The following is a 20,619-nucleotide window of genomic DNA, read 5'->3' as shown; positions in this document are numbered from 1 at the left end:
TGGGGATGATAACAGTGGAAGCAACGGAGATTGCAGCAAGGTCGAGATTCCCCAAGTGTGCAAATGCTTGACTTATTAGAGTCATAGCATACAAGGCCACACGACTAAAAATAGCAGGACCTGTGATCTGCCATATCCGCTTCGATTCAACCCATATCCTTTGGATCACAGAATCGCTTCCCTATGCTAATAGAGGGATCTCCTCTTCCCTCATCTCTCTTTATGGTGACTGAGGGTTTTCCTGCCTCCGCCTCTGGTTTAATAGGCAATGTTCAATGTTGGAACTAATCCCATTATGAAAATGAAACATTTGTTGCCCTGTGGGTGGAATAGGTCCTACAAAGGAACACAAAGGTGCTCTATCCATGATTGAAGATGATTCAACTGTAATTTTAGCCTGAGCTTATTCCTCTCTATCTCTCTGTATCTCAATCACAATTTCATTGGCAAAGATAATAAGGAAATTTCAAGAAGTATCTTTGGAACTCGAAAACCAAAAATGTACAAAGGGGTAAAAATTTCTTTATTAATATGATTTCAGTATACAATGTGTTTCATCCACAACCATTACCATCAGATCTCATGTTTAATGTCAAGCTACCAGTAAATTATTATCTCCCAATAATGAGTACTCCGTCCATCCATGAATAAACACAAGAAGATCAACCGTAAAATAAGTAAAAAAAAAAAAAAAGAGATCAAATAAAATACAAAAGAAATCTTGTGAGGAAATGAATGATGATGGAGTCTTAGATCAACAAGGCAAAAGCGAAGGTGCCGATAAGGGCAGAACCCACAACTACAACTCTGTTGAGTGAACCATGAGCTCCTGAAGGAGGAGTTGTCATCGCTCATGGACTCTCTGTAGGTAAACCAAAAGGAAATCTACAGAGGAAACTGGTCAATGGTGTCGGAGCGAGGGAACCGGTAGCTTCAACGGTGCTTCGGTTGTTGTCTCCAAACGCCGCTGCGATCCTATCTCCTCTCCGGCAACGGCGAACAAAGTAGTGAAGGTAGCAGCTCCCTCTCATTCAATCGTAACCTCTCCGGCAACAGCAGTTGAGGGAAGGTGTTCCAGTTGGTGTCTCCAAACAGAGTGAGGGAGAGAGATGTTTGCAGCATTCTCCAATCGCTTACCCTCGACGTCTCCGACAAGATAGGGGCGACCAAGTGAGGAAGAGACTGGTTCGCATGAATGAGGGCAATAGAAGAGGTTACGATTTGTTAGGTTGGACTGTTTAATCAGGTTAACCCATGGTTTAAGTTTAGGTTGGGTTACATCAACCCGGATTAGTCTAGGGATTGATGTAACCAGGGTTAGTTAGGATTTAAAAGTTAACATTTAAATACAAATTGTTAGATTTGATTGTGACACATGTCGCACTCTCGGGGGAAAATAACAAGAAATTATAGATTGGGAAATGGAGAGGAGAAAAATCCCATCATCTTCGTCTTCTCCAGCACCTACCCTCGCCCCACCGTGCCCCACCCTCCCCTGCAAACCTATCTCATCTACAACCCGCCCCACCACCATTTCCTCCCTCCCCTGTACCCGCCCCTTCCCTTCTTGACTCAACGAACACCAATCGGCCAAACGCATTTACACCTTAAACCATTGCCTTCCCACAAAATACACCATCATAGAGAAACGTTTGGCGATTTAGAAGAAAGCCACGCCCTTCAAACACGACTGCACGAGTTCAGCCTGAACGACAGCCTTCTTCTCTTTCCCCTAATTTTTATTTAGTGATGAATCCCTCCCATTTTTTGTTTCAATCTTTATGATTCTTTTAAAACCTTTTCATGTTTTTTTAAATTTTTTATTCACTCTTCCCGGTAACTAACGTTTTTCATTTTTCTCGTTTTTGTGTCTGAAATCTAACTGGAGAATGGGAATGCAGAGAAGAGAAGGGGCAGGTACAGGGGAGGGAGGAAATGGTGGTGGGGCGGGTTGTAGATGAGATAGGTTTATAGGGGAGGGTGGGGGCGCGGTGGGGGCGTGCGTGGATGCTGGAGAAGACGAAGAAGATGAAGAAGAGAAATTAAAAATCTGCAAAAGTATGGGGTATGGTTGGTTTCGCAAAAGGTCAAGACGAAGAACATGTGGGCCCCACTTAGTTTTAGGTTAAAAAATAATAAAAAGTTAAAAAATTGGAGGTTTAGATGGACGAGGTTGGGCCATATGTCAGATTTCTAATGTTGCAAGAAAGTAACTACACTTCTGGGCCATGAAGAAGATCCGGACTCCCACCATCACTCTCTTCCACCTTCATCCACGGCCATCGACAGCTTCAACATCAGAGAAAAGAACTTTCGTGGCTGATGTCGTCAAAATGAACAACAAACTTTTTATTGCCACTCTGGCCCTGTTGATCAAGAAGTGAGTTTTGCTAGAGTCTACTAGTTGCAATCTTACCTCTCCGTACAGGTCTTCAAGAAACTCCCAAAATTTCTCTGCGATTACGAGCAGAAAAACCCCTAAACGTTTGTCTTCTGTCCTCTCCTCCTGTACGTCCTCTCGCCTCGCGCAGGTGTCTTGAAAGAGAAATCGAGAAAACAATGGAAACTAGAAATTCCAAAAGTAAAATACGTAACAACCTAATTTAATACATCAAAACCTTACAGATTCATTAATGCCCTTTGAAAACCAAATATTCATTTGACCAATTTTCATTTTTTTTTATTATTCACTGTGTGGAGAAATGTAGACGTTGATTAAGGTCGGTGATACTGTTTGCTGCCCAAACCACCTGGTTTTGATTTGGGTGGACCAAGCGTGGATCAAGAGTAGGCCGTTGTTGTTGGGCCGAGATTGAGGAGGAATACAGAGACGTGGCTGCACCCCTGACGGTTAGGGGGGATGGCCCACATGGCAGAAACACAGACAGTACCAGGTGCAGGTCTACGTCTCGCAAGGAACAAGGGTTGATGGCAATGTTGGTGGGACCCGCCACTGCTGCAACAGTTGGAATGAGAGCAGGGTTGGTGACTTGCGTGGCAGTACCTCATTGGAGCTGAGGAAGCATAAGCCGAAGAGGGTGGCCTTGGAGGGAACGGTTGCACAGACTGATAACTGCCAAGGCTTATCTTATATAAGGGGGAAGGCTTATCCGTGAAGGGGGCAACACATCTGACAATCAACATTTTGTCTTTACTCGTTTTGCATTTTACTTTTACTTGTTTGCTCTGCATTTCTTTATTGTTTTTTGTCATTTGAGGCTGAAGAGAATGTACGGTCACATACTAAAGACAGCAGGGGTGTATACGCAAGGCTCGCACATGTATCTGGTATGATCGGTTAATGCATTTACTATTTCAGTTCATTGTTGTTTGTGTCTCAAGGTTCTTTCCCTTTTTATTTGAGCAATAGCATTTCGGGCTGCAGTCCGTAGTTTGTTGGCTTAACCCAAAAGACTTAAGAGCTACTCAGGAAGCAAGGAAACCTACTAGCCTGGTAAGGAGTCAGATTAGGCTGTTCTCGGCATCGTTTGAACCTGCGCAAAGGTTCTAGCACGCCCGCATTATTCACGCCACGTGCATACCCCGTGTGTAAGTGTTTGGGGAGTTTTTTCACCAACACATTTTGGCACGCCCGGTGGGACCCTCATAAGCCAACGACTGCTATGGTCAAGCAAAGAAAGGACCAGGATGTCCTCGTATCCAAAAGAAAAATATGGTGGATGAAGAAATGGAGAATCCTACCGCGGCTGAGTTTGCAGACCAAGCCGAGGACGAACCATGCGGTTCACATGGCGAACGCCACCATGACTCAAAGACATCACCGTGGCGGTTATGGTACATGACGTCAGAGACCCCCTCGCGGCGTGTAACAGCTTGTGGACATCTTTAGACCCATTTCGACGATTTACGCCACATGATGGCTACGGTTGATAAGTCCGTCGCCAGTCAGCAAAGTCAGTTCGAGGAGTTCCGTGAAACCCTTGTTGCCCTGAGGTAGCAGGCCACGCCACGGTCACACCACCTAATGGGACTGCCGCAGGGGCCGAAGGTACAGGACTAGAGGTGGGCCGCATAGGCTTGCCAGCTCAGGCCGCATTTGGCGGCAGTTCGAGTCAAAATCCCATTGTTGGGGACCGCCCTAGGGTCAGTTTGCCAGTGATGACTTTCATCAATCCCCTGTATCAGGCCGCACCACCCGGCGTCCCCAACCCAATTGGGAGCTATGTAGCCAGCAGCCCTCCCGCAGGCGTCCAGGGGGGCGCTAATCAGGCAACAACCCTAGGGGCAGGCCATGCGCCCGTAGCAGTTATCCCAGCGGCGCTGCAGTGACCAGCAGCTGCGAGTGCTGCCCAGACAGGGGGCATCAGGTCCATCCCGGGGTCCAGTAACACGGCCGCCATAGGGCCAAACATTGTTCCCTTAGGGGGATACCCCCCTCCAGGATGTGGCAATGCGACCACCGGAGTGCCTGGGTATAGACCTATAGGGGCGAACATCAGGGAGAGTATGCCCGGATTCGAACCAAGGCCGGAGGCATTCCCAAACGCTCAGCCCAGCCTGGCCTACCCCGGTAACCCATGGCCGCTAGACGCGGCGGGGTATCCAGCCGCTCAAGGGGTACCATTGATAGTTGATAGGGGAGAACTGGCCAGGATCATCCAGGACAGCATTAATCCCTTTTATAGGAAAACCCCACGTCCTGCATATAGGAAGCCCTACCCCGAGTATTTCGATGCAGTGGACCTCGGGAGGAATCCCAAGATCCCAGAGTTTACCAAGTTCTCAGGCGAGGACAAGGTGTCCACTATCGAACACATAGCCCGCTTTACGATTCAGTGTGGTAATTTGGGCGGACTGGAAGCGGCCAAGCTCAGGATGTTCCCCAACTCCCTTACGGGATCGGCCTTCACTTGGTACTTCAATTTACCCACCAATTCGGTCCAGAGTTGGCAGGCAATGGAGGACCTCTTTCACACTCAGTTCTATCGGACCGAGCATGAGATCACCATAGAGGACCTGGCCAAAATGACCCAGGAGCCGGGTGAGGCTGTCGAGAGGTTCGTTACCTGGTTTAAGACGGCCAAATACAAATGTCCGACCACTTTGCCCGAGGCCCAATGTGCGAGGATGGCCTTGGGGGACTCAGTTTTGAGCTCCGAAAAAGGTTTACTGGTCAGTACTTTACTGACCTCGGTCAGCTGGTGCTGCAGGCCGCGCCCTATGAGCAGCTTTAAAAGAGAAGGGTCAGCGAAAAGTGGCCTCTATTGGAACATATTATAAAGATGCAACTAGCCACGCCTTCCCGCTATTAGGAAACAGTGAGAAAAAACAGGTTAACTACGTTGAGTTTGAGGTAGACGCTGCGAAAATCACAGAAGGAAAACCCTATGTATGTAAGGCTTTGGCCAGGTCGAATGATCAGGCCAAGCAGACCGAGCCATCCAAGGCTGCTCCTTAGGGGACCTTTGACTCGAAGGTGCTATACTCCTTCAACATTTCAAAGGCCGAATTGATCTTTGACGAGTTACTCAAGGATAAGCAGATTAAGTGGTCGCCAGGGCACCGGATATCGCCCAGTCACAAGCTAAAAGACCAGAAATACTGTAAGTGGCATAACACTCGTACCCACGCTACTACTAACTGTGTGGTTTTACGTAATGCCTTGCAGAAAGTAATTACAGCTGGACGTTTGCAGTTCCCTGGAAAGGAAAAGGGGGTCATGATGGTCGATGAAGACCCTTTTCCAGTCAACATGGTCAGCATCGACTTTTCAAGGATGGCCGGACCAAGAGAGGATGTAGTGCCAACTGTGAGGATCGGGCAGGGGATCCATCCACACAGGCCGAATCCAGTGGCACAGTCGTCAGGATCCCGTTTCAGCCCATGGGCCACTCCTTTCCGCACCCAGGCCAACAGCGACCGGGCAGCTAACAATCTGGGGGATGCATCGGGAGAAATGGCGCAGGTGTGCTTGGCCCCACCTGAGCGACCCAGGGCACCTGTCATGGGCCGGTCCAATAATGTGCCAGCTTGGTCTGAAGAGCAGGACAAGGTCCAGAGACGACGAAGGAGGGGCAGACGGCCCATAGTGAATCTCCGCTATGAGTTTAGTCTGCAAGAGGAACCAAGAGGGGCAGAAGGACTTGGGACTGGCACACCCAGGCTGAGTGAAGCACCAAGGATCCACCAGGAAGTTTGTCCCAGTTGCAGTCACTCAATCAAGGGACGACGGAACAGAATCATAGCTTGGCCAGGCCAAGCGCCATCTGATCAGGACACACGGTCTTCCCTCGGGGTGCGAGAGGAGATTAATCCAGCAGATAGGAGGCCAGTTCCTTTTCAAGCATCACACACTTTCAGGCTATCCGCCAAAGACCGGCTTGGGAGGGCTTCTGTAAGGAGGTGTTTGATGTATGAATAGTATGAACTTGGGTACTCGCGCTCAAAATACTCTGGATGGGAGGCCGCTCACCACCAGGAGGGCCACAGGCCGAGGATGGTTGTTCCCAAGACAGATGAAGAACGATGGAAGGTTGCAAGGCATCCAAAGTACCAGGCTAGCCCTGATCCAGCTCGCCTGTCCAGAGCACAGAAAAGAAGATGGCAGAGAAAGAGGGCGGCCCAAAGATGGCACCAGTAGGCCTAGACCAACGAGGGCCGTACTAGGGGATTCCCCCAGGTCCAGGTCGAAGAGGGCATAAGCTCCGAGGTACAGAGCCAGGTGATCAAAGGGGCATCAGGGGCAAAAGAACCAGACAATGCCGTAGGCGGAGAAGGAGCTCTGGAGCCAGAGGTGTTAAACTATAAGACCGAGGACAGTGACCTTGAAGTCTTCGAAGACATAATGACGGGCACCAGCCCAAGAGTTGACAGTATGGACAACAGTGGCCCCATCTAGTCACCAGATATCGACTTCGGGGGGTTGGTTGAAATGATGTTTGACACGATACCGACTCAGGTATAGATCTCAATGGTGTACGTCCTGCCAAAGACATTCCAGTATCAGCCTGACCAGACAATGCAGCTGGAGGGAGACGTAGACGAGGGAGGCTCGCATCCAGAGATATTGGGGATAGAACTGGCACCCAAATCAAGAACAGACCGCGAAGAAGTTAGACCGCAGTGAGCCAGACTAGCAGGCCCCAAAGACAACGTTCGGACAGTCATCACCAGAGAAACCGAGTACACCTTCGATAATCCAATGCCACAGGGGAAGGTGGCCGACATATTCGAGGAGCCAACTTGTGAGATGACGCGGCACCTGAAGCCGTTGTACATATAGTCTCATGTGGATGGCAAAACAATAACCAGGGTTTTGGTCGACAATGGAGTGGCTGTAAATATTTTACCCTCAAGGATGATGAAACATCTCGGGACAGATGAGACCGATTTGCTACCCGCCGATGTATCGGTCATAAATTTCCTGGGCGGCTCCACCAGGCCAAGAGGAGTTCTCCCGATCGACCTAAAGGTGGGGAACCATACGTCCTTGACGGCTTTCTTTGTCATGGACGCCATGGCCAACTATAACGCCCTCCTGGGACAAGATTGGATCCACGCAAATTCATGCATCCCTTCATCCTTGTACCAGTTCCTAATACTATGGCGGAAAGGGAAGATTGAGTTGGTGATGACTGATAACCAGCCGTTCATGGTCGACGCCAGCCATGCGGAGGCCATCTTGTACGATTGATGCATCGGTCCTATCCAGTTCACTGGAGCAGATGAACACGGGAGGCCTACATCTCTGATTACCTCGTCTACGGTCTTAGAAGAAGTATTCCAGTTGAAGGGACCGCAGACGAAAGCCCTATCAAATCTTGGAGAACGGCGGAGGAAGACTGACGAAGACTACCTATGAAGATAAGCCAGAAGGTTGTAGCAGACATAATGTGCCGGCTGACAGTTGCAAGCCTGGAGTAGAAGATGTCTCACGAAACAGGATTGGTGGCTGAGGTCGCGGCCAAGGAGCAAGCGGTGGCTGGCCCTGAAGTCAGGCTACAAGATCTGCCACCAGCACCGCCGAAGATGGAGGAAACTTTGGCAGAGGTCCAAGATCCCTTGGTAGAAGTAGACTTAGGAACAGTCGAGGACCATCGGCCTATTTATGTTAGTGGTCTACTCTCACCCGAGTTAAGGGGGGATATTGTAAGTTTATTGAAGGAATTTAAAGATTGTTTCGCTTGGGACTATTCTGAGATGCCTGGTTTAGACCGAAAGTTGGTCGAACATCAGTTGCCCATCAAAGATAACTACAGACCTGTAAAATAGCTACCTAGGCGAATGGCATCGGACATCATCCTGAAAATCAAGGACAAAATCGGATGGTTGCTTAAGGCAGGCTTCATCAGGACTGCCAGGTACGTGGAATGGGTGTCGAATATAGTGTCGGTCATAAAGAAGAACAAAAAAATAAGGGTGTGCATTGAGTTTAGAGACCTGAACAAGGCCACCCCCAAGGACGAATACCCGATGCCAGTGGCCGACATGCTGGTTGATGCGGCCTCAAAAAACCACATCATGTCTTTTATGGACGGCCACACTGGATATAATCAGATCTTCATCACAGAAGAGGATGTCCCAAAGATAGCCTTTCGATGCCCGGGCGCTTTAGGGACGTATGAGTGGCTGGTCATGGCATTTGGGTTGCAGAACACCGGCGCCACTTACCAGCAAGGAATGAACACCATTGTTCATGACATGATTGGTACCTTTGTCGAGGTTTACATTGACAACATTATGGTCCAGTCGAAGCAGGAGCACGAGCATCTGGAGCACTTGAGGCGGGTGTTCTCCAAAATGAGGAGTCACGACCTGAAGATGAATCCGTTGAAATGTACCTTCGGGGTAACGGCTGGTAACTTCCTGGGGTTTTTGGTTCATCAAAAAGGAATTGAGATAGACAAGAACAAGGCTAAGGCCATCCAGGAGGCAAGGCCACCTACAAACAAAAAGGAGTTACAAAAGTTCCTGGGACAGGTGAGCTTCCTTAGGCGTTTTATTGCCAACTCCGTAGGGCGGACAAAGGTATTCTCCCTGCTGCTAAAATTGAAGGTTGACGAGGACTTTAGATGGGAGGAAGCCCACCAGGAGGCGTTCAACCAGATAAAGGCCTACTTAACAAAGCCTCCGATCCTAATGCCTCCAAGGAAAGGAGTACCTCTAAAATTGTACGTGGCCGTGGCGGAAGGGTCAATAGGGAGCCTACTCACGCAGGATAACGAGGCCGAGAAAGAGCAGGCTGTGTTCTACCTAAGCAGGGCCTTAACGGAAGTAGAGCAGAAGTATCCTGCGATCGAAAAGCTTTGTCTGGCATTATTCTTCTCCTGCATCAAGCTTAGGTACTATCTATTGCCGGCAACGGTGGACGTGGTTTGCCAGACCGACATTATCAAGTACATGCTCACACACCCAATTTCTAGGGGGAGGGTGGGAAAATGGACTCTCGCACTTACGGAGTTCACCCTCCAACATGTGCCCATAAAAAGCATTCAAGGGGCAGGCGCTTATAGATTTTCTAGCAAATCACCCACCCATCAAGGCCGAAAGGGAAGTAATGGAGGTCTCCCACAAATGGCCACGGCTTAACCACTGGGTAGAATTCTGTCGCTGGCAACCGCTGCACTGGCCCATGAGTCTGACACGCCCAACACCCCTTAGCGTATTTGACACAGTCTGTAGTCATGGTTGGCCAATAATACCCATGACGTCGGATCAACCATCTCATCTTTGGCCCGGCCTGGTGGGCTCCGCAGATGCCATAGTGAACTTCGGCCATGATCGGTGTTGCCTCATTCAGGCTGACACACTTGAGCAACAAGTCATCCTTCCCTTTCTTATAAAAGTCTTCCCCAATCAGCACGTACCCCATCGCCCTATCTCTGATCCTTCGGTCAAACCCTGGCCCGGGGTTACTCAAGTATTGGACGATCGACGTTCTCTAGTCAGGCTATATATCCTCGACGTGGTTGACCTCTAAGTAGTTTCCATCATGGACCGTAGACCGTGTTTACCTTTTGATGACAATCGTCTTCTCTGCGCTACCTTCTGGCAGACTAATGCCAGACGCCGCCTATGCTAACCCGTTCATGGTCTGATTCCTTGATCGTGGGATGTGACGTACCCCTACGTCCTGGAATCCTTCGATTAGCTTCTTAGCCTGCGCAAGGTAGCCCACCAAGTGTTCGCTCTCACACCGATACTCCCCGGCCAGCTGCTTGATTACTAGCTGTGAGTCTCCGACGATTTCCACGGTGTCGGCCTTAAGGCCCAGAAGTAGGCCCAACCCCAATATGAGAGCTTCGTATTTGGCATGATTGTTCGAATAAGGGAAGTCGAGCCAAAAGGCTACCTGAGTCTCTGTTCCTTCTGGTGACCGCAGGACAACTCCTGCCCCGATCGCTAGCTCGGTCTTGGACCCATCAAAGAAAAGCTTCCATGGAGTCAAAAAATGGACCTCATAGGGAAGATTACCCCGCCCGCAATGCAACGCGGGGGCATTGCTTCATTATCTTAGCCACGGACTATTTCACCATGTGGGTTGAGGCCGTGGCAATGAAGGGCATCAGTCAGGCCGAAGTCATCCAATTCCTTAAAAGCCACATCATTCACAAGTTTGGGCTACCAGAGACCGTTACATGCGACAATGAAAGCATTTTCATTGGGGATGAGGTGGTGGCATTTGCAGCAGAATTAGGGATAACGTTCACCCATTCTACCCCATATTACGCACAAGGCAACGGTCAGGCCGAGGCAAGTAACAAGATTCTCAAGGGAATTTAGCAAAGGTTGTGGATGACAACCCACGAAGATGGGCAGACATGCTTTCTGAGGTATTATGGGCATTCAGGACGTCACAACGGACCAGCACGGCCACTACGCCCTTTATATTAATATACGGCCATGATGCAGTGTTACCAGTTGAGGTTAGCATGTGGTCTGTGCGGGTAGCATTCCAGCAGGGACTCAAGCCAACGGCCTACAGCGAGGCAATGATGGCCAAAGTCGATGATCTGGAAGAGGAGCGCTTGGCCGTGCTGGACAGGATGCAGGTTCAGAAGAGGCAGGTTGCAGCCATTTACAATAAAAGGATATGCCCAACGCACTTCCAAGAATGGGACATCATCCTGAAGGCCATACTTTCGGTGGGAACGAAAGATCCTAGGCTGGGCAAGTGGTCCCTAACATGGAAGGGACCTTTCACGGTCTACCAGATGCTCTGGGGTGGGGCCTACAGGCTGCATGACTTGGAAGGGTGCATCCAGATCAAGCCTATCAACGGCAAGTTCCTTAAGGCATTTCATCTTATGATTTAGGATTTGGGGTGAGCAAGACATGGGAATCACACCACAGGAGCGAGGCCGCGAGTTAAAAGAAAGCTGGCTTTACTCCTAAAAGGAGTTTAACACGGCCTGAGCAGGCCGAACAAACAAAAGCTGAAAGACAGATAGAGTATCTTTATCCTTTTGGCAGGGGAAGGGAAGGCACGCATGCCTACTTTAAAATGTTTTGAGGGTTGGTTTCTTGTAGTTCACTCCATTTCTTTTCCATCACAGTCAGGCGTTCTTTGGCTACGGTCAGATTGGCTTTATGGCTCGGCCTTAGCAACTTCACCTCCTTCACTTGGGCCTTGGCCGCCATCGCATCCACAGATAGGGCCCGAGAGCCACGGAGTTTCTACTTGTTTCCCTGGTGTAGGGCAGTCCTTTGTGACCGAAGAGTCGTGAGCTATGTCTCCATGTCCTGGATGTTCTGGTCCAATTGCGCTAGATGGTCCTCCCCTTCTTTCACTTCATCCAGCACCTTCTTCAGGTCACCGCGCAACTTACGAAAGTGTTCATCCATGGTGTCAGTCTCCTTGAGGAGGGTTTTGTAGCATTGAACGTTTTATAGGGCGAGAGGCACTGAGGTAGTCACATCAAACATAAATGCAACAGTCCCATCCAGCCATTCCTTAGCCGGGGTCAAGAGATCTGGTAAAGATAGCAGCATCCGAAGGGCCTCGGCAATAGATGTCAAGCTGCCGGTACCCACGGCCTCACGGAAGGGAGATTGAAAGAAGGACTGCAGGAGAGCTTTTGCCTCGATCACCTGTGCGGGGGTGGAGACGGAGCCTGAGGCGTCGCCAATGTCTTTATCATCTTTAGAAGAGCTTAACTCGGCTAAAAGTGTCTCAAGGCCGATGACCTGAGGAGAAAGGAGGGATTAGCGTCGGTGGCATATGGGAGAGAGCGATGGAGTTGAGAGATATACCGTAGGGGTCACTACGGGAACAACACGGTCTGGGGAGGATGGAGGTTTTGGATTATGTATCGGGGTTTTTGACCCACTAGGCTTGGTCCCTCCATGACCGCCAGGGGCGTCGCCATTACTGTCTTCCTCTTCTACTGCTTCGTCCTCTTCTACCTCTTCTTCAGAGCTACCCTCTGATTCATTATAGAAAGGAGAAGTGGATCCAGAGGTTAAGGAGCTCGTAACGACAACCTAGGAAGGCTAGCTTGGCACGACCTATTTTAGGTGCACGTTTGACCGTGTACAATCTTTCACAGAGTGGGAAGTAACCGAGGGAGGTGCAACTGAGCTGAGAGGCTTGGTACTTATAGCCTAACCTTGAGTGAACATGCTAGGAATTGCGGCCCAGAGAGGGAAGGTTTTCGCCAGGCTAAGGCTCTTGGATTTCTTGCTGACTGGGGGAGGTTCCTCTTCATCATCAGACTCTTCAGTATTTGCTGGCGATGAACCATCATCGCTCCGCGTTGACTGGGCCAAAGAAGTTGGTTGGGCTGAAGATTTAGCTGTGACCATAGGAGGGGTCAGTCCAAGAGTGAATAGGAACAATAAAGAAAGATCGAGCACAATGCTTACCATCGGCTTGTTTGGAGGCCGTCTCTTTTTTTTTCTTCGGAGTGGTTGATTGATGATTGGCAGTGCCCGAGGCTGAGGGAGGGCGTTTACCAACTTTGGAACAAGACCGAAACGGAGGCAGAGCGGCGAAGTATGCACCCCACCAGTTGACAAAGTCTTCGATTGCTGAGGGGTCCGGGAGGAAGTACTGTAGATCAAACTTGAAGAGAACCAGGGCATTTAAGGCCGAGGCATGCAGAAGGACAACCACCTTTGAGTAAACCACCCTTTCAAATTCACAGTCCGTAATCGAATAAAAATTGGGGTAAGGGATCAAGGGATCATCACAAAAGTGGGGATTGTACATTTCAAACCCACAGGTGTTATTGCCGGATGGTTCTAGAGTCGTGCCGATATGCAAGTCTCGACAGACTAGAAACCTAGCCCACAGGGCCTGGGTCGATGGAGGACAGTGCATGGCCAGGGAGAGCCATTCAGGGATGGCATCCCGTGACTCAAAGGGAAGGAAGAAGCTACCGCTGGAGTCAGGCTCAAAGGAGGAGAAGAACTAGTAATACTCTTGAAGGGACTTCAAATCATGAGAAGTAGAGGAAGCGAATAAGTACCTGGCCACAAAACAGACTAGGAGTGGTGAGGGCACAATATACAGGTCGGTGAAATAGGCGCGAAGCCACATTTGGAGTAGCCAGAAGGGGCCACCGCCGTAGTCAAAATCAGACTCTATAATATCATGGCAGCCTCGAAAGAGGGCGGCCAGGGTGAAGGAGGCCAAATCGATTACTTGACCTCGCGCCAGAGCGTTGGCAAGGTGGAGATAGGTCTTCGAGATTTTGTTAGAACGGACATAGGCTACGTAGCAACAAATCCAAAAGAGGAAGAAGGCTGAGAGCTCCCGGGCTAAAACAGAGTCACGGGTCTGGCGATAGGTGCGCAGGTAATAGCTGTAACTGGCTGACTTAGAGAATTCCAGGCCGTGGTCAACCTCGTTGTTGTGGGCATCGGTCTGACCTACCGATGAACCATTGAACTCCTCATCTGCGGCCTTCAGGCCAGCCAGGGTGCCAACGTCCAGGAGGGTAGGGCCTACCATGCCGAATTGAAAATGAAAGGTGTTGGACGACCGCAACCAAAACTGAAGAGCGGCCATGAGTAAAGGACGATCGAGGGGGATTGGAGTAGTCAAGAGCTGTATGGCATGAAGGACGCCGAGGTTGGTCAACAATTCAGGGTGGTCACAGGCTACCCGATCAACCCAGGTCTTCCAATCAGAAAGATAGTGAGGCCAGAGTTGCGCAATGGCTTTATCTTTGAGCTGCAGAGGGGTTGGCTTGTGAAAGAGCATTTGTTCTTGGTCGTATTTGGGGAAGTTGGGCACATCGGTAGGGTAAGAGGTGAACGCAGGACCTAGCGCGTAGACAGAAGATTCAGAACAGGGGATTAGTACCTCAGGCTGGATCGAACGAGGCAGGAGCGAGCATTTCTGTGCCAAAAAGCTTTCCACCTCTTTTGCTAACGGCGGAGCTACAGGTTTTTGGGCCATGGCAGATGAAGGAAAGAAGGGACGCGATGGTGAGGGGCAATGCTCTCAGTAGAGTGGAGAAGAGAAGAAAAGGGCGAAAGGTTCGTGGAGCTCTCAGAAATTGGGGAAGGTTTAAAAGGGAGCTGGAAATTGTGCCATCATTATGGCGCTAGGGTTTGAAATTCAAAACCTTAATGGACAGAGAAGACAAAGCGATGAAGAGGTTGTTGCTGGATAGGACAGCTGAAGATGATTGACGTTTCGGCCACAACCCCCCGCAGCTTGGGCCACATGGTGTCGCTCAGGGAGGTTGTGAGGGGCATTGTTTGTGGCCCAAACCAGCTGGTTCTGATTTGGGTGGGCCAGGAGTGGACCAAGAGTGGGCCATCGTCGTTGGGCCGAGATCGAGGAGGAATACAGAGATGTGCCTGCACCCCTGATGGTTAGGGGGGATGGCCCATGTTGCAGAAATACAGGCGATACCAGGTGCAGGTCTGCGTTTTGCAAGGAATGAGGGTTGATGGCAACATTGGTGGGGCCCGCCACTGCTGCAATAGTTGGAGTGAGAGTAGGGTTGGTGACTTGCGTGGCAGTACTTGGTTGGAGCTGGGGAAGCATAAGCCGAAGAGGGTGGCCTTGGAGGGAACGGTTGCACAGACTGATAACTGCCAAGGCTTATCTTATATAAGGGGGAAGGCTTATCCGTGAAGGGGACAACACATCTGACAATCAACATTTTGTCTTTACTCGTTTTGCATTTTACTTTTACTTGTTTGCTCTGCATTTCTTTATTGCTTTTTGTCATTTGAGGCTGAAGGGAATGTACGGTCACATACTAAAGACAGCAGGGGTGTATGCGCAAGGCTCGCACTTGTATCTGGTATGATCGGTTAATGCATTTACTATTTCAGTTCATTGTTGTTTGTGTCTCAAGTTTCTTTCCCTTTTTATTTGAGCAATAGCATTTCGGGCTGCAGTCCGTAGTTTGTTGGCTTAACCCAAAAGACCTTAGAGTTACTCAGGCAGCAGGGAAACCTACTAGCCTAGTAAGGAGTCAGATTAGGCTGTTCTCGGCCTCGTTTGAACCTGCGCAAAGGTTCTGGCATGCCCGCATTATTTGCACCATGTGTGTACCCCGCGTGTAAGTGTTTGGGGAGTTTTTTCACCAACAGATACTTGTAGATTTCACAGGATTTTATACCCATTTTCCTCCTCCAAACGATCATACCCAAGTGGTTGTTGAGCACATGAAGCCCAGAATTTGCAGAGGAAGAAAACAGAGTCATGGCTTCCTTTTCAATCTCAGCATCCTTTGTTCTACTATTAACCAGATTCAAATTCATACTCTATTCCCATCGTAACCCCAACTGTGGTTTAAGTAATCCCATCTTTGTCAATCTGATTGTTTCCTGAAGCACCATCACTCAATGAATTTTCCAATTGGGTTTCATCAGTAGCACCCAAATTTCTTGAGGCAGCTCAGTTGCAATGGAAGAACACGCTCAAGACTGGTTGGGGGAGGAGCATATTGTCAAAAAACAAGTGGGTTTATTAATTCATTAACTAATTAATATCAAAATGCTGCTCCACCTGCACTTTTTTTCTGCATTCCTTGGCGACATTGGATATCTATGACGTTGAAGCTGTCGATGGCGGTGGAGGTGAAGGTGGAAGAGAGGGATGGTGGAGGCGGCAGTAATGGTGGAGGTGGAGGTGGTGTAGATTAAACTAGGGTTAGGGTTAGGATGGGTTAATGGCTAAACCCTAGTTAGCCTAGGGGTTAGGGTTGGATTTGGCTCCTGTTTGCAGTGGCGGGAGCTGGAGTGTCCAGCCCAGCAAAACCACCTAAAAATAGGGGATGGGGTGGTCATTTCACATGTGGGGCTCAGGTGGGACCCACCAGTGAAATGACCAGCCCACCCCTGTTTTTGTTGTGGTGTGGTTTTGCTGGGCTGGACGCTCCAACTCCCGCCACTACAACACAGGAGCCTTTTCGGTTAGGGTTAGTTAGGATTTAAAAGTTACCCTCTTTAAATACAGACTATTAGATTTGGTTATACCCATAGTTAGTAAATACGCATATTATACGTGTACCCGAACGTTTTAATGAAAAATACATTGTATTACGTATAATATTTTAGGGTCGGAAAAATATGCGGATTTAAAGACCTAACGTATTATACCCGAATAATACTTGTATTATACAGTTGTAATATGTTTACTTAAATATTAAAAAAAGAAAACTAAAATCTATCTTAACCGTTAAACCAATCTAATACTATCTGTTAGATAAAACAAAACTAAAATCTATGACTTACCAAAACCAAACCAAACCCTCGTCTTCTCCAGCGGGAAACCAAAGAAACTCCAGCGGCTACTTCTCACTCTCCATTCCTCTTTGTCTCTTCTTCCTCTTCTTGCGTTCTTCAGGCAGGCGATTGCAGCGGTGCTTCTTGTGTTCTTCAGGCCGACGATTGCAGCGATGCTTCTTGCTTTCTTCAGGCCAGCGATTGCAACGGTGCACTTGCAGCGGCAAATTACTTCAGGTCTTTTCCTGAAACCTTTTCCCCTCCATTCTTCTCCATCTCTGAGTTTCAAGTTGAGGAGTGTTTTAGGGTTTTAAAACACTGGATCTCTAGTCAGCGTTCAAAAATCTTTCCTTCCCTCCCTAATTCTCAGTTGTGTCTGCTATTCCGTTCAGCAACAATGGATAAAAGCCTAGAGACACCTTGGATCCATACATCGTACTCACGTTGATTCCTGCATTCAAACTCTACAATCCCGCGCATCTCTGTTTTCCATAGCTGTTTATTTCATTCAGCTATGTTGCTGAAACCATCCATAATGATGTTTTGTATGCCTTTTAAATAATTCTGAGATTTTTCATGACATTTTTCTCTATTTTTGAGCTTTTGGAAGCATAGTCAGTTTCTTTTAACTGTAACTTATCCGATGGTGTGCATTACTGCAGCAAACGATTTTTGTGGATTAACTGTAACTCAATCTGTGCTTCGGTTTTAGCATAAATGGTTACCTAGCTGGACCTTTTTTTTTTTTTGTTGCAATATTGGAGCAAAAACTGCTTACATTCAGCCTAGGTGCCATTCTAGACTCCGTGCCCACCAATATAATAAGGAACAAGAGAAGTCCACTCGATCACTCTATGATTTATTAACTATACTCTCTATTCTCATATGGCTAAACTCCCCCCCTCTCCCCATTAGGGCAAGCTAAAGACTCCTCCAGTATAATTGTTTGAGATTCTTGGCTTGTTTGTGTTAAGCTGGTGTCCCACCCACATTGCAGCCCAGAGGCTCTCAATTAGCTTGGGTGCTTTCTTGGCCACATCAGTAAATGTTATTATTGTGTTTATTAGGTGTACATGTCTGTTGCATAGTGAATATATCCCCGTATTTTTGCTCTCAAATTTTTACAGAGCGACCATATTATACACATATTAAACGCCTACCGTATTATTATCGTACCGTATTATTGCGTCGGATTTTTTGAAAAGTGTTATTGCCGTACAGCCCGTTTGATTGCCGTACGTATCCTTTCCCGTGTTATTGCCGTTCCCGAACTTACTAACTATGGTTATACCACGTGTCGCATTGAGGAGAAAAATCCATCTGACTCGTTGAGTGTATTCTCTTGTTTAAACAAATCCGCTGCTGCTCCAGGCTGGGTTATGCACTCGATAGTTGATGACATCAATTCCTTATGTAATTATTTTGATAGCATTTCCTTTCCCTCCATTCTAAGAATGTAAATAGGGTTGCCAATATTTTAGCTAAAGGGGCTGCACTACTTAAGTTCTGTAAGGTGTTGTGGATACACCCACCTCCTTTTATTGTAAATCATTCTCTGTGTAGTCATGTATACTCTTCTCTCTTCATTTAAAATCTCGTTTGGTGGAGGCGTTACTCCACCTTCTCTTAACCAAAAACAAATTGGAATCGGAAAAATCAGTAATACGAATTGATCATCCCGATTCCCATGGGAATCTGGATTGGGGTAATCCGATCTAATTCGGATCAGACTTAACCTGATTCTAAGTTCCATTAACACCGGCAACTCAGTGGATCGAAAGAATTGCAAAGATCCATTAAAATGTCGGGTATAGGTTTCGTCTTCAATTCTAGAGTGTAAATAAATCACTACCCGTTAGAACGGAGATGGGCTCGTACATGTTTGGTTATGAGTTTCACGAACTCGAACGATCTCCTTCACGATCTTCGAATATCTTGAAAGGTTTCTCCACGAAGAATTCCACATCACAAATCCCTGGGAAGAGATGAAATCCCAAAGAATATTTTGAAAGGTTTCTCCACAAAGAACTTCACACCACAAATCTTTGGGAAGAAATGGAATCCTAAAGAGAATACAAAACACTGGAGAGAGGGAGAACTTGGTTTCTCAGACCCCTATCCCTATTTAGACTCCTAGGGAATCCACCAAATAGGGGGAAGAGACCCAACCAATTGGCTGGTTCTCTCCATGCGCAGTGGATCGGGCCGGATCCGGTCTGGCCTACCCCTCGTGACTCGGCTTTCACCGGGCCTGGCCTCCGTGCTCGATTTACACAAAAAAAAGCACCGAAAGACGATACTGAAACTTCCCCGACCGATCAGTCTGTAAACCTGATAATCTCTGTTCTTCGATCGATGTAGTGGTGACTTTGTTTTCTTTGGCACTCTGTTTGCGGCCCAAACCACCCGGTTCTGGCCAGGTTGGGCCAGGAGAGAACCAAGGCTGGGTACTTGTTGATGGGCCGAGATTGAGGGAAGACACTAGAACGTGGCTGCACCTGATGGTTAGGGGCTGGCCCACGTGTCAGAGGAACAGGCAGTACCAGACGCAGGGCCGCGTCTTGCAAGGAACGAGAATGAGGAAAATGCTAGTGGGTCCCACCATTGCTGCAGCAGTTGGAGGAAGAGCGGGGTTGGTGGCTTGCATGGCAATGCCTGATTGGAGTTTGGGAGATATGGACCGAAGAGGATGGCCTTAGAGGGAACAGTTGCACGGATTGATAACTGCCAAGGCCTATCTTATATAAGGGAAAGGGCTTATCTGTTGAAGGACACACAAACACACCTGACAACCAGCATTTGTTTTATCCTCTTTACGTTTTACTTTTACTTGTTTTGTTCTGCAATCTTTATTGCTTTTCTTGTTTTCATTTGAGGCTGAAGAGGATGTACGGTCACATACTAAGGGCAACAAGGGTGTACGCACAAGGCTCACACTTGTATCTGGTATGATTAATTAATGCATTTACTATTTCAATTCATTGTTGTTTGTGTCTCAAAGTTCTTTCCTTTCAATTTGAGCAATAGCAGTTCGGGCTGTAGTCCGTAGTTGTTGGCTTAACCCAAAAGGCCTTAGAGCTACTCAGGCAGGAGGGAAACCTACTAGCCTGGTAAGGAGTCAAATTAGGCTGTTCTCGGCCTCGTTTGAACCTGTGCAAAGGTTCTGGCATGCCCGTACTATTTGCACCACGTGCGTATCCCCGCGTGTGAGTGTTTGGGATTTCTATCACCAACACATATTTGCATGCCGGTGGGACCCTCATAAGCCAACGACTTCTATGGTCAAGCAAAAGAAAGGACCAAGACGTCCTCGTATCCAAAAGGAAAATATGGTGGATGAAGAAATGGAGAATCCCACGGTGGCTGAATTCACATGGCGCAATGCCCCATGACTCACTCATTAGCTAGCGGTTATGGTGCATGACGTTGTAGACCCCTCACGAGCAGGTACAGCAGCTTATGGACGTCTTTAGACCCATTTCCGACGATTTACGCCACATGATGGCTGCAGCTTGATAAGTCCGTAGCCGCCGCAAAAGTCGGCTCAAGGAGTTCCGTGAAACCCTTGCGCTTGAGGCAAGAGCCACGCCGGGTAAGACCGAATGCCACGGTCACACCACCTGATGGGACTGCCGCAGGGGCCAAAGGTATAGGACTCGAGGTAGGCCGAGTAGGCTTGCCGGCTCAGGCCGTGTATGGCGGTAGTTCGAGCCAAAATCCCGTTGTTGGGGACCGGCCTAGGGTCAGTCTACCAGCGATGACTTTCATCAATCCCCTGTATCAGGCCGCCTAACTCGATATCCCTAACCCGGTTAGGAGCTGTGCGGTCAACAGCCCTCCCGCAGGCATCCCAAGGGGCACTAATCAGGCAACAACCTTAGGGGTAGGCCATGCGTCCGTAGCGGCTATTCTAGCGGCCCTGCAGTGGACAACGGCTGCAAGTGCTGCCCAGATAGGGGGCACTAG

The 20,619-nt window shown here is 48.5% G+C and overlaps 1 long non-coding RNA gene across 1 annotated transcript in view; it reads left to right on the top strand.

The window, feature by feature from the left end:
* Window positions 1-685: 685 nt before the first annotated feature.
* Window positions 686-20,619, top strand: part of LOC122643065 — a 30,463-nt gene continuing 10,529 nt past the window's right edge. Inside the window, exons 1-3 of the long non-coding RNA XR_006330157.1 lie at window positions 686-843; window positions 12,401-12,421; window positions 12,756-12,757. This is a non-coding gene — a long non-coding RNA (uncharacterized LOC122643065). The remainder of the gene's footprint in view (window positions 844-12,400; window positions 12,422-12,755; window positions 12,758-20,619) is intronic.

Source organism: Telopea speciosissima, chromosome 10 (genome assembly GCF_018873765.1).
Source record: "Telopea speciosissima isolate NSW1024214 ecotype Mountain lineage chromosome 10, Tspe_v1, whole genome shotgun sequence".
Taxonomy (NCBI): Eukaryota; Viridiplantae; Streptophyta; class Magnoliopsida; order Proteales; family Proteaceae; genus Telopea; species Telopea speciosissima.
The sequence above is the reverse complement of the archived record's forward strand: the minus strand, read 5'-3'. Positions and strand labels throughout refer to the sequence as shown.